Here is a 15,820-nt window from a genome sequence, read left to right as displayed (position 1 = left end):
TTCACTGTCTCCGGAGGGAGAGACGGCATTCACCGCCGCGGCTCCCTTCCTCCTCGCAGGGGCTGTTTTTCCTCCTGTGTGGGCCGCGCGTGTTGGGCTGTGTCCCAACTGGAGGGCAGATTCCTCCCTCCAGAGGTGATGATACACGCTGGGAGCAGATTGCACATTTGTCTCCTGGGAGGCAGTGGGCGGGGGAAGCAGAGCTCAGCGTGTGAGCGTGGGGAGGGGTGTCTGCAGCACTGTGACGGGGTGAGGGGCCCAGAGAGCGGGGAGCTGATGCTGCGGGCTGTCTACAGAGGCAGCGGGATGCTGATTATAGGGCTGGGTCCCGCAGCCCTGGATGTGGGTGCAAGAAGCTGTGTACGCACTTGACTGTCAAGGTGGGAGTGATGGTTACCCTGGTGACCGGGCGAGGAAGTGGGTTGGCCCGGCAGGCAGAAATGCTGGAAAGAAAATATAGTAAGCCCCAGTGAGGGCTTCTGTCTTTTTTTCTTTTTCTTAACAACTGAGCCACCCAGGCGCCCCTCTTTTTTTCTTTTTCTTGATTGGAGCACCCGTTAGATGGAGCCTCGTCATCATAAGTCAAGGGCAACTTTCAGCGGTTGGGTCCTGCGTCCCCTCTTCTGGTTTCCTGGGAACACACCCCCTCCACACTCTAAGCTGGCACAGAGGTCCCAGACCCTGGTCCTAACCAGCCCCGGGACAGAAGGCAAGTGGCTTCCTCGCTAAGCCTCTCCCAGCCCAGGCGGCCTCCAAGGTCCATTGGTGCTCTGATTCCTCGACCCCACCTCCAGATATTTTGTTGCAGCAGGTCTGGGGGCGTGCCCAGGAATCTGGATTGTGGCCACACCCCCAGGAATTCTGCACCTGCTCTTCAGAAGCCCTGCCTCTCAACGTGGGCGTCTCTCCCCCAGGCATGGGAATCAGACAGGCGCAGATTCCCACCTTAGCTTGGCCCCTCTGAACCTGTTTCTTTGCCTCCTTGATGGGGAAAGTACACAGGGGTATTATGAGAAGGGGCTGAGAAGCGGCTACCACATATAGCATGGTAGCACGGCGCCCGATAAGGGGCCAGTGAGTGGTCGGCTTTTCAGCTTCTCATTCTGTCCCAATCTGTAGGGTCTCTACGACCCTCTCCCCTGCCTGGCAGCCCCCTCCATCGGCTTGTTCACCTCCAGCCAAATCCCACATCCAGGAAACCGATCCAATGTTAAGCAAAGACTCCTCAGGGGAGGACCCAGGCAGAGGGAGGAGAGGGTATGCTCACAGCAGGGGTGCCCACACCCAGTTCCAGCTCATCTGTTGTCATGACGACCAGCTTACCCTCTGTGGGGTGCCATGGCTTCCTCCAGCATCTGGGGGCTCTGGCTGCAAACGGTCATTTCAGCAAGATGCCAGGAGATGGGAGAACCCCCAAGCCCACCCCATCCCGACCACCACATTGTCATTTTCAGGATAAACTGAGGGCTTCTCCCGGGATGAGGACTTGGCCAAATCTCACTCCAAAGCCTCGGGACCTAACACAATGCCAGGCATACAGTAGGCACTCAACAAATAGTGCTTGAGTAAATAAATAAGTAAATGTGATATGTTTCTGATTCTCTTAAATCTCTTTACCAACAATGAGTTTCATTTAGGAGAGAAGCAAAATAAAAGGAGGACTTTGGGCATCTGCTGTTTGGGGTCTTCCCACCTATTCCCTTTGGAAAAACTGCATTCCTGCCCCTCTCTGTGCCATCAATATGTGAACACGTAGCAGGTAGAACTCTCCAGCCCCTCAAAGTGTGGCAGTAGCATTGCCTCAACAAATTTGTTCCCAGGGGTGTGAGAATCAGCTGTAATATACAGCACCGTGGTTATTAATAGATCAAATTATATACACCACGAAAATTCATCTTTCTGTAGCGGGGACTTGCTTCCCCCCAACCATGAATTTTTCATGTCCCATCAATTTCTGTCCTCCTCTCTCTTGAGGCCCTGTTCTCTCGAGCGAAGGACAGAATTGATTAAACAAATCTGCTCAGTATTGCAGCTGATTAACAAAACTCATAGGAGAGAAAGAGATTAAAACTCTTGGCTCAGAAGTTCTTTTTAAAAATCATCTGAGAGACCAATATATCTATTCTGTCTGCCATTCATAGACCATTGTGAGCTAATAGAGAATATGTGCCTTGGTCTCTCTGTCCCCAGCTCCTGGCACAGAGCTCCTAAAAGCCTTGGAAATTCCTAAGTGATAAGAGCACGAGGAGCCTCTTTGGTCCTATGGAGGCAGCTCTGGTGGGCTCCTGGGAAGCTCCTGGAGGGGAGCTGGTCCTCAGAAAGACCAAGATAGGGTTAGAAGCGTGGGATTTTCGGCCCCACCCCTCATTCTCCAGAGAGGGAAAGATAGAAAAGGAGCTTATAATTGATCATGCCTAAGTAAGGAAACTTCCCTAAGATCCCAGCTACGGGGGTTCGGAGAGCTTCCAGCTTGGTGAGCAGGTGCAGGTGTGGGAAGAGCACAGGTGGACTGCGCACGGAAGCTCCATGCCCCTGCCCATGTGGTTTGCTCTCCGCATGTCTTCTACCTGCCTGTTCGTCTGCATCCTCCATCCCATGCCTTTACCAGAAACCCACAAACGGAAGTAAACTATTTCCCTGAGTTCCGTGAATCTCTCTAGCAAATTAATCGAAACCAAAGAGGGGCTTGTGGGAACCTTTGATTTGTAGCTGACCCATCAGAATCACAGCGACATCCTGGACTGAACTTGCCATCTGATGTGAGGGGGCAGTCTCGTGGGCCTGAGCCCTTAACCTGCAGGATCTGATGCTGCCTCTCACTGGGTAGGCAGAATTTAACTCAGAATCGAGTTAAATTGTAGGACCCCCCCACAGCTGATATCATGGGGAGTTGCCTGCTGGGAGGTGGGAGGAAAGCTCCTCGCCCCCCACTGTTGTAACTGGGTCCCAGACTAATTTTGATAATTGAGGTTTGGTTGATGAGATGCCTGTGCTTAAGATGGCATTCATTCATTCATTCACCAAATGTTTATTGAGTACTTACTATGGGCTAGGCAGGGCCAGCTTCATGGGGCAGCTGCCTGGACAGTCTCCCAGGGAGGGCCCGGCACTCAGAAGGGCCCTCCCCTCAAGGCTGGGTGCTCTCCTGTCACCTTCATGAAGTCCTTAACAACTTTACCTTTTTTTCTTTTTTTTAAAGATTTTATTTATTTGTTTGACACAGAGAGAGAGCACAAGTAGGCAGAATGGCCGGCAGAGGGAGAAGGAGAAACAGGCTCTCCGCTGAGCAGAGAGCCCAGTTTGGGGTTCGATCCCAGGACTCTGGGATCATGACCTGAACCGAAGGCAGACGCTTAACGACTGAGCCACTCAGGCATCCCAACAGCTTTATCTTTGAACTGATGCTTTGTAAACCCAGTCCGAAGGGACCCTAGGGCTCGCCCATGAGCAGAGCAGATTAGCCCAATATGTGTGTGAAGGCAATGTTTCATGGGCATCCGAGGCTGGGGTTCTGTGCTTGTTGGCCAGCACAATATTTTGTTTTGTTTTGTCATTTGCATTTCAAAGCCATGAAAGGAAGAAGGGGCAGCCGGTGGCTTCCAGCCTCACGGGTCCCCTGCTGGCGTATACCTGGCCACCTTACACCTTTGTGACTGGGCTACATTTTTACCTTGGATTTATTCGTTGATTCCTTCAACACAGACATGAAAGCTATCTAGGGTTCCTGTCCCGCGTGCTCAGCTCTGTTGTATAAGGGAAGCAACTCCTTTATTCAAGCCCAAGATGAAAAACTTGTTTGATAGAACAAGAACATGAATTCTTGCACCATGTTTGGAGCCAAGAGAAAAAAAGAGGGCGCTAGGCAATGCACCCTCTGTCTGTATGAGCTTATGATCTAAGAGGAGAAAGAGGGCTGCCTGGGTGGCTCAGTTGCCTGAGTGTCTGCCTCCGGCTCAGGTCATGATCCCAGGATCCTGGAATGGAGCCCCTCATCATCAGGCACCCTGCTCAGCAGGGAGCCTGCTTCTCCCTCCCTCTCTGCCCCTCCCCCACCCCTACTCATGATTTCTCTCTGGCTCACTCTTTCTCACAAATAAATAAACAAAAACTTTAAGAGGAGGAAGAAGATGAGCAAACTGTTAAGAAGCACAGGTTCACATAATGACCCTGACAGTGCTTTAAAACCCAAACTGATCGTAGTTACGCAAGAGCTATTTCTCAAGCAAAACTGGGGAGTGTGGGGTGTGACTTAGATCTATGGGCAAATCAAACCTTGACCCTACTCACTCCTTCCCCTGAAAAAGACAGGGAGGAGAGGGAATACGACCCAAGGGAGGGACTTGCGGTTCTAGAAGGTCGCGTCAGTCAATCTCCAGCCATCTAATGTAGTCCTTGAATTATCTGGGTGGGAGGGGGCAGGAATGAAAGTCCCCCCAGCTGAGAGAAAGGGAAGAGTGGGGACAGCCAAAACACAAGGCATGGGAGTAGAAAGACTTTTAAAGACGGTGATGTCCAACATTCAGTGTTGAGTTGTTGGCATTGCTGAGTTGTAAAGGCTCCTTCTCTGCCAATAAATTTAAATCAGATCTGCCCCAGTGACCAAGGCATGGTGCCCCACGAGTGGGGCTTCTTCACCATGAAGAATGACATTCACTTTCACATCTCCCCGTGTGCCTGGCACTTGGCAAAAAATTGATGAGTATTTATTATAAGAGAGATCAAATAGACACATTTAATGAATGGACACAAATGAGAGCAGGAATAATGTTCCACCAGCGCTCTGGATCTCCCAACTGGGTGCAAGCTGGAGACCCAGAGTACACAAGGAAGGGCTTCCAGCTGCTGTGGGTTGGATGGGGAGGTAAGCGAGCTTTGGTTCATTTATACTTGGAGACCCCACTATAAGCAGACACTGTGGCCCTAAAGACTCAAAGCACCTTGGAAGGAAGCCTGGGTGAAACGTCTCACATTCAGGATGAAATGGATCCAGCTGATATCAGATGCTTCTACACAGTTTCTCAGTAAGACCGTGCGAGGATCTCCAATGCTGTGCGCCGTGATCGCATTTGCCTTGGCAAACAAAGTGAGGCAGACCGTTGCCACCTGTTTGCAGTAATACTCACTAATGCTCATTCCTGACTCATGCTGGCTCACTGTTTCATAAGAGGGGGCAGCTCCGTTTCTTTCCCTGTGTCACCACAATAATTATTGAGAACAATAATTTGAACAATGGCAATTTATAATTCTTCAGTAACATGCAAAAGTACCATTGTTTACAGCAAAATAATCTCCCGAGTTTAGGTAATAGAAACCATTATGTGCTGCTTCAGTGTGTGGGGCAAGTGGGAACCTTCACTGAGAATGGAATTGGACTCATTCACTCATTCTTTCCTTTATGCAATCATTCCTTCATTCAGCAACCCCAATAGATTACCAGCGATGGGGCAGGCAATGTGGCCCATGGTGTCTGGAATCTGGAGTCTGGCTTTATTCCCTCCCACATCTTGGCCTACAGGTAGGGTCTGCCAGAACAATGATCATCTGATGGTCACAGACACCCAAAAACATTCTGGCCACCATATTTGAGGAGTCACACTATATATACGGGTCCAAGTTTCAGAAACCTCCTACCTTCCCCACCGACATGGCATGTGGGCTGATCTGGGTCTGAGTCCTAGTCCTGACCAAGGGGTATGGGACTGCTCTTCTCCCAGGCTCTAGTGCAGGAGGTAAAATGGAAGTAAACCATGTCCATGAAGATCGTTCGAGCAACAGAAAGTAGGGGGGATTGATGGATTTAGAAACTAAGGCAGGTCTTCAGAATAAGTATTCTCTGCTACACCAGGCAAATTGTTAAAACTCAAAACATAGCACACATTAAATGGTAAACATAAGCAGATAAGATTAGATTCTCTTAAAATTAGCTCCAGACCCATGAAACCATTTCAGAAATACTACAGTCTTTCAAACTCTTTGTTAGGTGACTACATTGCAATGGCGTTGAGAGAAGATATCAACAAACGCACAGAACGTCCATCTACATTCAGCAGTGACCACACAGCTACCGATACACAGGAGCCCAGACACAAACAAGACCTACTTAACAGTTTCTAGTTTGTTGCTAAGAAACCCTGACTGCCTGGTACGGGTGTATGACCACTCTGCGTCTTGTGTCAACTCATTATGCCCACGTGATTGGAGTGAACTTCATATTGGAGAATGGAATGTGGCAATGACTTTTCATCACCTATACAGTGAATCTACTATTGTCCCAAGGCCTGAGAAATCTTGTCCAGAGCCAGTGAGAGAACAGAGAGGTCAAGGAAGAATTGAGATCATGTGGAGGAAGTACAAAAGATTCTTCACATGCCGATCCACAAAGGCCTACCCACCGGGTGGCAGCAGGTCATCATTCTTTCCCTTTCCAATACCGGGTTGTCATGTTGGTCAAGCGTGGACACGTGTCACTGGACACCATTATGTCAGGAAAGCAGAAGAGTGAGGCGACACATTCCCGTGACTGCGGTCATGTCACCCTAAGCCACGCTCCTCTCCTGCTCATAGGAGAATGAAGCGTGATGGGTACATGGCTGCATTTCTCCTCCCCCGCAGTGAGAGGGTCAAAGGTGATTGGTGTTTCCTCCTAGTAGCTCTGCCCCACTGTCCAGCCTGCCCCAGGTGACCGAGTTTCCATTAACCTGTCAGCGGCTACAGTTTCCCAGAATTCCACAATCACCTGGAGCCCCAAAATACACAAGATGGTTTCTTTCAAAACTTTCTAGAGGGTAGTTCTTAAATCACTTCTCTTAGGAAAGCAAATGGTCTTAAGATAATATCATTCATTCACTCCCTCCATTGAGCTTAAATTCCCTTACCCCATTTCACCGGTCCACCAATTTTTTTTAAAAACATTGATCCAAGCAATGGCACACAGCACTGGTGAGAGCATGGGAGACAGGGACGTAGCGAGGGACAATCCAGTATAAGGAACAATGTGACCAATATAACACATGGGGTTGTGGGGTCCCAGAAAAGGAACATATTCCTAGGGGACAGGTATGTGTGTGGCAGAGAGGGGGTCCTTGAAGAAGTGGTGACAAAGGACTCAGATTGTGGCTTCCCCATCCCAGAGGAGACTTGGCCTCACTGGCCATCCAACCCCACCCAGCAGAGAGCCTCATTCTCAGCGGACATGGAATCACCATGGCCTCGGACCACCACCCACTCAGGCATCTCAGAGGACCCCTCACCATCTCAACACCTGCTTCCACCCCTCTGTAGCCTGCTCACTTCCAGAGCCCTGCAGGAGGCTTGTTTATGCTCCTTTAACTTTGATTTAACAATCCGATAAAAAAAAAAAAAGAAAGAAAGCCACTTCCAGGCTCTCACCATATCTTGGAAGAGGAGCTCTTCCACTGTGGGTTTAAGCAGAGCCTGACACCCTGGGCCCATACCCTGGGATGGCATCATACCCTGAAGATTCTCAGACCAAACCCTCCTTTTCCACACCTGCTGGAAGTTCAGGTCAGTCAGGGGGCAGAGGTCAGGGTGCTGGCCACCAGCGCCCACCACGTCTATTGTCAAAGCCACAGGGCTCCTCTCACAGCTCTGTGGGCACACACAGACTTGTAGGTTTTATGGGGAGGGGAGTAGTTTTCCAGAAGAGCAATATAAGTGTCAGTTAAAACTCATTAAGTCAGAAAAAGGGAAAAACACCTACTTTATGTGTTAGCTACATTTGGAATGACATATAGCCCTTTTTAAGCTATACCTGGGGCTAGAGGCAAAATACACGATGACTGGGTTTGGAAGTCACCTACTAGTAACACCCGATTTATAGAGCTACAGCACCTGCACCCTTCAGAGTCCCATCTGCGGGGGGTCATCTGAGTAACCTGGATTTCAATCTTCCTTAAATCACTGCTTCCATCCCTTTGCATTTCTTTCTTTCTTTCTTTTTTTTTTAAGATTTATTTATTTATTTGACAGAGATCACAGAGAGAGAGGAGGAAGCAGGCTCCCAACTGAGTAGAGAGCCTGATGCAGGGCTCGATCCCAAGACCCTGGGATCATGACCTGAGCTGAAGGCAGAGGCTTTAACCCACTGAGCCACCCAGGCACACCCCCTTTGCATTTCTGTTAAGAAGTTGAGCCAGTGCTGATGGCGGACTGCTGGAGGCCAGTCCACCATCTTGCCACCATAATTTTTACTGCAAGCCCCTCCCACTCCCAGCTGAGCCTCCTGCTCTCACCAGGACTGCTGTCTCTGCTTGCGCTAGACACCTCGCCTGTCCCTGCATCCGTGTACTTGGTTATGCTGTTCCCTCACCAGGAATGCTTTTCCCCTCGCTCCACTCATAGCAATTCACCTTGCCCTTCCAAGTTCAATTTATGCCTGCTTTCCTCCTGCAACCATCTCAGAAGGCCTTAAGACTCCTCCCCGCCTCAGTCTGGGTCCCCCTATTGTGAACGCACACGGTCTGTTCCAGGCTTCTGCTCCGTGTGCTTTGTGTCTCTGTTAGGTGTGGAAGACAACATAGGGTAATACGAAACTTATAGGGTTTGAAATTGAGCCTTGGCTCTGCCACTATTAGCTGTGTGACCTTGGGCAAGTTACTTCACCTCTCTATTAAAAAAAGGACAACAACGTCTACTTTGCAGGATTGTGGCGATTACTTGAGATAATGAGCACTGACGGACCTGGCAAACAGCGACCTTAAGGATGGTGGCCACCATTGATATGAATGACCTCCAAACCCTCCCTCTTCAGGCCTTTCCTAAAGGACCCGATTAAAGACCGTTGGCTCCGGCGCCTGGTTCCTTCCATTGGGGTTGAGCGTAGGACTCTTGGCTTTGGCTCAGGTCATGATCTAGGGGCTGTGACACTGAGTCCCCTGTCGGGCTCTGCCCTGCACGTGGAGTCTACTTAAGACTCCCTCTCCCTCTTCCCCGCCCCCCCACCGCTCACCCACGCTCTCTCTAAAATAAATAAGTAAATCTTCAAAAAAAGAGAGAGAGTGTGAGAGCACGAGCTTGCTGGCTGCTGCAGAGGCAGGAAGGCAGGCGTCTTCCTCATCCCAATCCTGTCCGAACTCGCAAACCCCTCCTCCCCCCCCCCCCCCCCCCCCCCCGCCCTCCCTCCTGCACACCCAGGAAATGCCACACCGCATTGTTGGTTCCTGAGACAAATTGTGGGTTTTGATCCAGGAGTGTTGTTTGCACACACACATGTGTCCTCTTCAAGCAACTCCAAGTAGCAGGGACCTGCTCAGGTCCACTTCCTCCCTTGTCGCTTTAATCAAGCTCAGTGGGTTAAGCCGCTGCCTTCGGCTCGGGTCATGATCTCAGGGTCCTGGGATCGAGTCCCACGTCGGGCTCTCTGCTCGGCGGGGAGCCTGCTTCCTCCTCTCTCTCTGCCTGCCTGCCTCTCTGCCTACTTGTGATCTCTCTCTGTCAAATAAATAAATAAAATCTTTAAAAAAAAAAAAAAAAAAAAAAAGTGGCTTAGAATGCCTCCTTATCTTCACCTAGCTTAGGCTTTACTAGCCCTTTGCTAGGGCAACAAGGATTAAATCAATTACCCTGTGAAAAACCCTCAGGACAATTCTATGGGCTGAGCCTTAGCCCCGCCCCTCACCCTCTCAGCAACTCCCCCCCGTGTTACTAGCTCCAAAATACAGCGGGGTCCCTTTATTAAAGTCTCCTGAAATCACCCCAATTGACTGTTTCTTTCTTTTTTTTTTTTTTTAAGATTTTATTTATTTAATGACACAGAGAGAGAGAGAGAGACAGTGAGAGAGGGAACACAAGCAGGGGGAGTGGGAGAGGGAGAAGCAGGCTCCCCACTGAGCAGGGAGACCGATGCGGGCTCCATCCTAGGACCCTGACACCAGGACCTGAGCCAAAGGCAGTTGCCCAACGACTGAGCCACCCAGGCGTCCCTCGAATTCACTCTGTTTCTTGCCAGGCTCCTGACTGGGACATCTCCTTTGTAAGTATTGCATATAACTATGCATGGTTCAGTCCAGTGTCATAGGTCAGTGTCCCTGAGGCTCTGTTAAATTTATTTTTTAAAAGACTATTTTAAATATATATATCTATTTTTAAGATCATTATTAGTGTGAACTTAAAAATTCATACTATTTAAAATTTTTTTTTTAAGATTTTATTAGAGAGAGTGCAAATGCACCCACGCATAAGCGGGGGGGGGGGGCAGAGGGAGAGGGAGGAGCAGTCTCCCCACTGAGCAGGGAGCCCCACACAGGGCCTGATCCCAGGACCCTGAGATCATGACCTGAGCCGAAGGCAGACGCTTAACTGACGGAGCCACACAGGCGGCCCCAAGAATTCATACTAATTTTAAATATTTGATCTTGAGGCTCCTGAGACTAGATCAGGGACCCCTGGGATTTGGTTCCTCAAGAATGCCATGTGATGCCCTGAAGCAACGGCCCCAGATGAGGGGCGCTGGGGGATGCTGCACAGGCCATTCTAGGAAGGCTGTGACCTTCATGGCAGGGGCAGAGTCCCACAGGCGGGCCTTCAGGAAAGAATACCTTCTGTCCCCTCCTCAGAGCCACAGAGTCCCCCAGAGACCAGAGAGCCGCCCTGGTCATCTGCCCTGGGCACCAAGGGAATACCAGCACACACCAAGGGTCACTCTGCACATAGCGCTGGAAAACAGATCCGGGTGTGCTGGAGGGAGCCCCACACTTGATTTGTTCCAAGAAAAAATAAAGAAATGAGACAGTTCTTGAACTTCATGGTTGTGGCTGTGACTATAACCATCACCCCTCTTATTTTGTAGGAGAGGCTGGAGACAAGGGCCATCCAGAACAAAGGTCCTAGTTCCCTGATCCCTCACAGTTAGATGTGGGCAGAGTTTTGAGGTCCTGCCCTTAAGGAAAGGGACACAATCACAGGGGAGGACTCTCCCTGAGTTCTGCTCTGTGCCATCTCGGGGGCCATGCTCCTTCTTTCCCTAGGGTGGTGCCCTCCTCTGCACCATCCGAGTTGGCTCCCCACTTATGTCTGCCTACCGGGCATAGTGGGGGGTTCTGGATGGGGCACGGAAGGGAGAGGAGGGAGCGAGTTCATTGGAGTGGCGGATCTGTTCTGTATCTTGCTTATGGTGAGGGTTATGCCAACCTATATGAGTGTTAAAAGTCACAGAACTCTATACCAAAAAGGAGAAAAAGTTAATTTTATAGCATAATTTAAGGAATGGAATTAATTGTCTCCATGTATATGTGTGGTGCACACACACACACACACACACACACACACAGTGTTTAGTGGTGTGCTTGATGCACAGAAAGAGCTAGAACAGGGCTCCCAGTGTGTGGTCCACAGATCCTGTGGGTCCGTGAGGAGACAGAACCTGGTGCAAGAAGGTAGATCAGCTACTTTGCTCAGCACAAGCCCCAGGGCTGTTGCAGACTTTTCTTTCTCATAGTGACTTTCTCAGTGGCACGACAGGCGTGTTGGCTTACACTCTGGTGCAAGCTCCTTTTGTGGAAGCAGACAGGGGCTCTGAGGAGCATCACTCTAGAATGAGGTTCCAAGCATGTTATTTATACGGAAGCATCGCAACAACGGTCACCCAGGGCAGAGAGCATGGCCTTGACCTCTGGGTGGCCTGCACCACACCCAGGACTGGCTGGCGGACGGGAGATGTCATGTCTGGTTTCTCAGCGAAGAAACAGAGGAAACGGAGGAATGGCCTGAGCACACAGCTCATCCACTCCTCGGACCGATGGCGTTTACGGAGGGGCAGGCAAATAAATAACACACTGTAATTCGAGATACACTGAAATGGCAGCTGAACAGTGGCCCCAGAAAGGAGATTAAAGGGGGTGACAACCGGTCGAACCAGTGTCTTTCCCTGATGCCAGAGATCTTGCCTTTCTCTAGGTGCACCCTGTGAATGAGCCCTTCTCTCCAAGACCGCACAGGCTGCTCCCCACTCTCCCCCACCCCTGGTCCCAATTTGAATCCGGAGCCCTTTCTCCTGCTCAAGAAAGTCAGACGAAAGCTGGTCCATGAAAATGCAGAGACGAAGCAACAGGAGAAACTGGAGGTCATGGTCAGGAAACCAGCACGCTGGCCCCAGTGCTGCCCTCAAGAAGCCAGGTGGCCTCAGGCGGATGTCCCTGTCTAGGGCCCTCTGTTTCCCCAGCTGCACAGTGGCTGGGCTGGGCTCTCAGCCTCTCTGGCCTCCTACCCGACATCGTCACATTCAATGGACCCGAAATCATCATTCACAGATTGGACCCTTTTCCACCTTCTGGCCCACGATCTGCAACTCTGAGAATGTAGGTCCTTTGCCAAAGGCCGGCAAGCTTTGGCCGAAGAGGAAAGTACAAGGGTCTGCTGACAGGAAATGCAGGAGTTGGACACCTGGCTTCAACCTCCGCTCTGTTCTCGAGTTCTCTCTCAGCAATTACCCCACCCCCAGCCCGCCCGCCACCTCCCCAGCAAGGCAATCCGTCATCTCTGCCATCGCTAGAGCGTCTGGCAGACTGCAGCAGAATGTATATTATTTCCGTGTATAATTTATACGGCCCACTTCCGTGGCCAAGGACAGCCCAAAGCACACCCGATCTCGCACAGGGAAACCGGGAGCTTGCCCTCTGAGATGCACGTGCTCTCCGCCGATGGCCACTCACCTCTCAAAGCTTTCATTTTACTGGGGCACCTCAGTAGGCCAGGAACAATGCGACCTCAGAATAATAGGACAGTCCCCTCCGTTTCAAGGCTGCTCTCAGGGCAGGGGTGTGGGTGACATCAAACACATAGGTGGTTTAAAGTAGCTACAGAGCTGTGTGCCTGGCAGGCGAGAGCCCATGGCTTCAGGCCAGCCCGTCCTCCCAGTCGAGCAGCGTAAACCAGGCATCGAGTTGCTGATCAGAAAACTGGGTTCCAGGGCACCAGAGTGGCTCAGTGGGTTAAAGCCTCTGCCTTCAGCTCAGGTCATGATCCCAGGGTCCTGGGATCGAGCCTGGCATCGGGCTCTCTGCTCAGCAGGGAGCCTGCTCCCCCACTCCTGCCTGCCTCTCTGCATACTTATGATCTCTGTCAAATAAATAAATAAAATCTTTAAAAAAAAGAAAGAAAGAAATGAAAACTGGGTTCCGATTCCTAGACGTTACCCAGGCGGCTCCCAATGCAGTCCTGCCCGCTCCCCGATCCTTAGCCTCTAGCACTAGGGCTGCCTTGCCCGCCCTTCTGGGTGGCGGCAAGGAACAAGAGGAGTCATACATGCAGGAGACCTTTGTAGAATACGGTGCTCTGGCTCCACAAAGTGCGGTCTGAGGACCAGCACCATCCGGAAGCTCGACAGAAACCCACGCCCCTCTCCAGACCTGAATGTGATCTCCTCACACGGGCAGGAGCACCACCCTGCTGCCGTAGGAGAATGTGGAGCTAAGAGGGGAGCATGCAGAGGGCGGGAGGGCGGGGAGAACTTTGCAGATGTGGTGACAGGAAAGAAAGGAGCCAGGGAGGGATTTGGAGGAGAATTGGAGAAGAAGATAAAAGATGGAGAAAAACAGGAAAGAGCTGGGTGCGCCCTTCTGCCTGCCCCTGTCACTTTCACCGTCTTCTCCCCAGCCACCAAAGCCTCTTGACTGATTCCCCAGCGAGCTGTTGACCAAAGGCAGCTGAGGAGTGGGTAGCCCTCGCTTGACTTGCAGATAACCAAAGGGGACAACCTATACCAATGGAAAGTGATGTTCCAAGGCTCGGGGCTGTGAGGGTCTCCTGTTCCTCCAGGAGGGTTGGCGGGGGGGTGGTTCAGCCTGCTTCCAGACCACAGAGCACCCCACGCATGGGTCCTAGAGACCCAAGACAGGCGTCAGCCAATGATGGGAGAAGCACAAAGCAGGCCCATCCTCCAAGTTGCAAAGAGGACAGATGAGGTCTTGCTGGCTGTCTCTGAGGCATGGCCGGCTCACTTACTGGAGATAGTCTTATGACACTAGCTTTTCTATTAAGCAAGCTTCCTGATATAACTTGAAGGTGACGGTACTTGACCTATGTTTCAAAATTTTCCAGCAATGCTGGGAAATGGACAGCAATCACACACAACAAACTTCCATTCAAGCAATAACCCAGGGAGAGGTATTATAATCGCCCAAATATAAGTGCTCCATTTCGTGGGTTTCAAAACACCACTTTCCAGGGCTGCGGCCAGCATTAAATGAGATAATGTGTGGTCCGCTCTTGGCACAGGCTCCTATGAGTCTTTCCCTGGCAGTCTTGTAGCGGAATCAAAAGCTTCACTCAGGCCCAGAGGCCTCTTCCTTGACCTCAGCCCTGGCTGCTGCACGCTAATGGCCCTACTAATGGAAGTTTCGGGTCCACAGGGATGGAGCCTCAGACCTGGATCTTAAAACCCCCACGTCATGCTGGGGGAGGTTTTTCAGTTTTTGTTATTTTTCAGAAAGAGCTCTTCTGTCTTTCTCAAGTACCACAAACAGATCAGCCCCCTATGTTCCCAGTGGCCAACAGCAGTCCCTTGAGGAAATCAAATTCAAGCCCTTGCAGACACACAGTTTTAAATTCTCCTGGGGGCACATTCAAAACCCAGGGAACGTACATGGCGACACATAGGATGAATGGCTCGTACTGAGCACTGACCAGGTGTGGATTGAATTACTGGCCCTGATTCTTCCCCACTGCCCTGTATCCACACCCTCGCAGTGGCCTCTTTTTGGGCAGGGTAATTCCATACTCCTTGATTTGGGCCTTGACCACGTGACTTGCTCTGGCCACTGGAAGGCACAGAAGTACCAGCAAGCCAGATGCAAGGACAGGTCTCCTGGGGCCTCATGCGTTTCTGCCCTTCCCCTATAAAGAACTTCCTCTGGGCAGCTGCTGCCCCATCAGAATGGACTACAGAAGGGACACACGTAGACCAGAGCTGCCCCTGCTAACCCGGGAGCCATGAATGAAAAGCAAAGCTGCTGCTGTCACCACTTGAAGCGGTCACCCAGCCCAGGCAAGCCTGAATTCACAGAAGTGCCCCGGTCTGCCTACAGAGCCACAACGAGGGAAGAAAGATTGCTGTTTTAAGCCCCCATAGTCAGGGAGAGCTTATTCTGCAGCATTCTGGAGGTTACAGCAAAGCAATCCAGCATGTGAGAGAATCAAAAAACTAGAATCGGAGGAAAAGAAATAGGGAGGGAGAAAGGAGACCAGCACTGAGAGAAGAAATCCTTCCACCATGTTCACTCTTTGCAGCTAAAGACTGGCGTGGCCTGTGGGCTGTGCGCAGCTACAGGTGCCTGTAGTGAGAACGTACTTTGGGGCCGTACAGCCCAGTTGGAACAGCTGCTCAGAATACTGAGAAAAGGTCAGACGGAGCCCAGAAGGAGTGGAGTCTCAGGGATGCAGGAAAGCAGCCACAGAGCTGGGAGCACGCAGGACCGCAGGGATCCGGCAGGACCTGAACTGTGCCGGAGGGGGCAGAAGATCAGGGATCAGAAGTTACACCATACAGAGACACCGGCTCAGCTTTAGAAGGCTGGACAGGGCCAAAGCAAGACAGGGCCAAAGCAGCAAGGGAGAATGAGACCTGAAGCCATCTCCTATGGCAGGAACAAGACAGGTACCGGCTTTTAGGAGGCAAGACTTTGAGAGAGCAGGAAGAAGTCAAATAAAGAGAGTGGATTCACCAGGCTTTTCCAGGGAGACAGAACACACAGGAGACATCCGTAAATAGATAGAGGAGGAAATGTATGATAGGAAATGGCTATGGTTTCCATGACTATGGTCTGGGAGACCAGAAAGTCCCCAGATCTATAATCTACAAGCTGGA

This window comes from Mustela erminea, chromosome 5 (genome assembly GCF_009829155.1).
Source record: "Mustela erminea isolate mMusErm1 chromosome 5, mMusErm1.Pri, whole genome shotgun sequence".
NCBI classification, from domain to species: domain Eukaryota; kingdom Metazoa; phylum Chordata; class Mammalia; order Carnivora; family Mustelidae; genus Mustela; species Mustela erminea.
The sequence above is the reverse complement of the archived record's forward strand: the minus strand, read 5'-3'. Positions refer to the sequence as shown.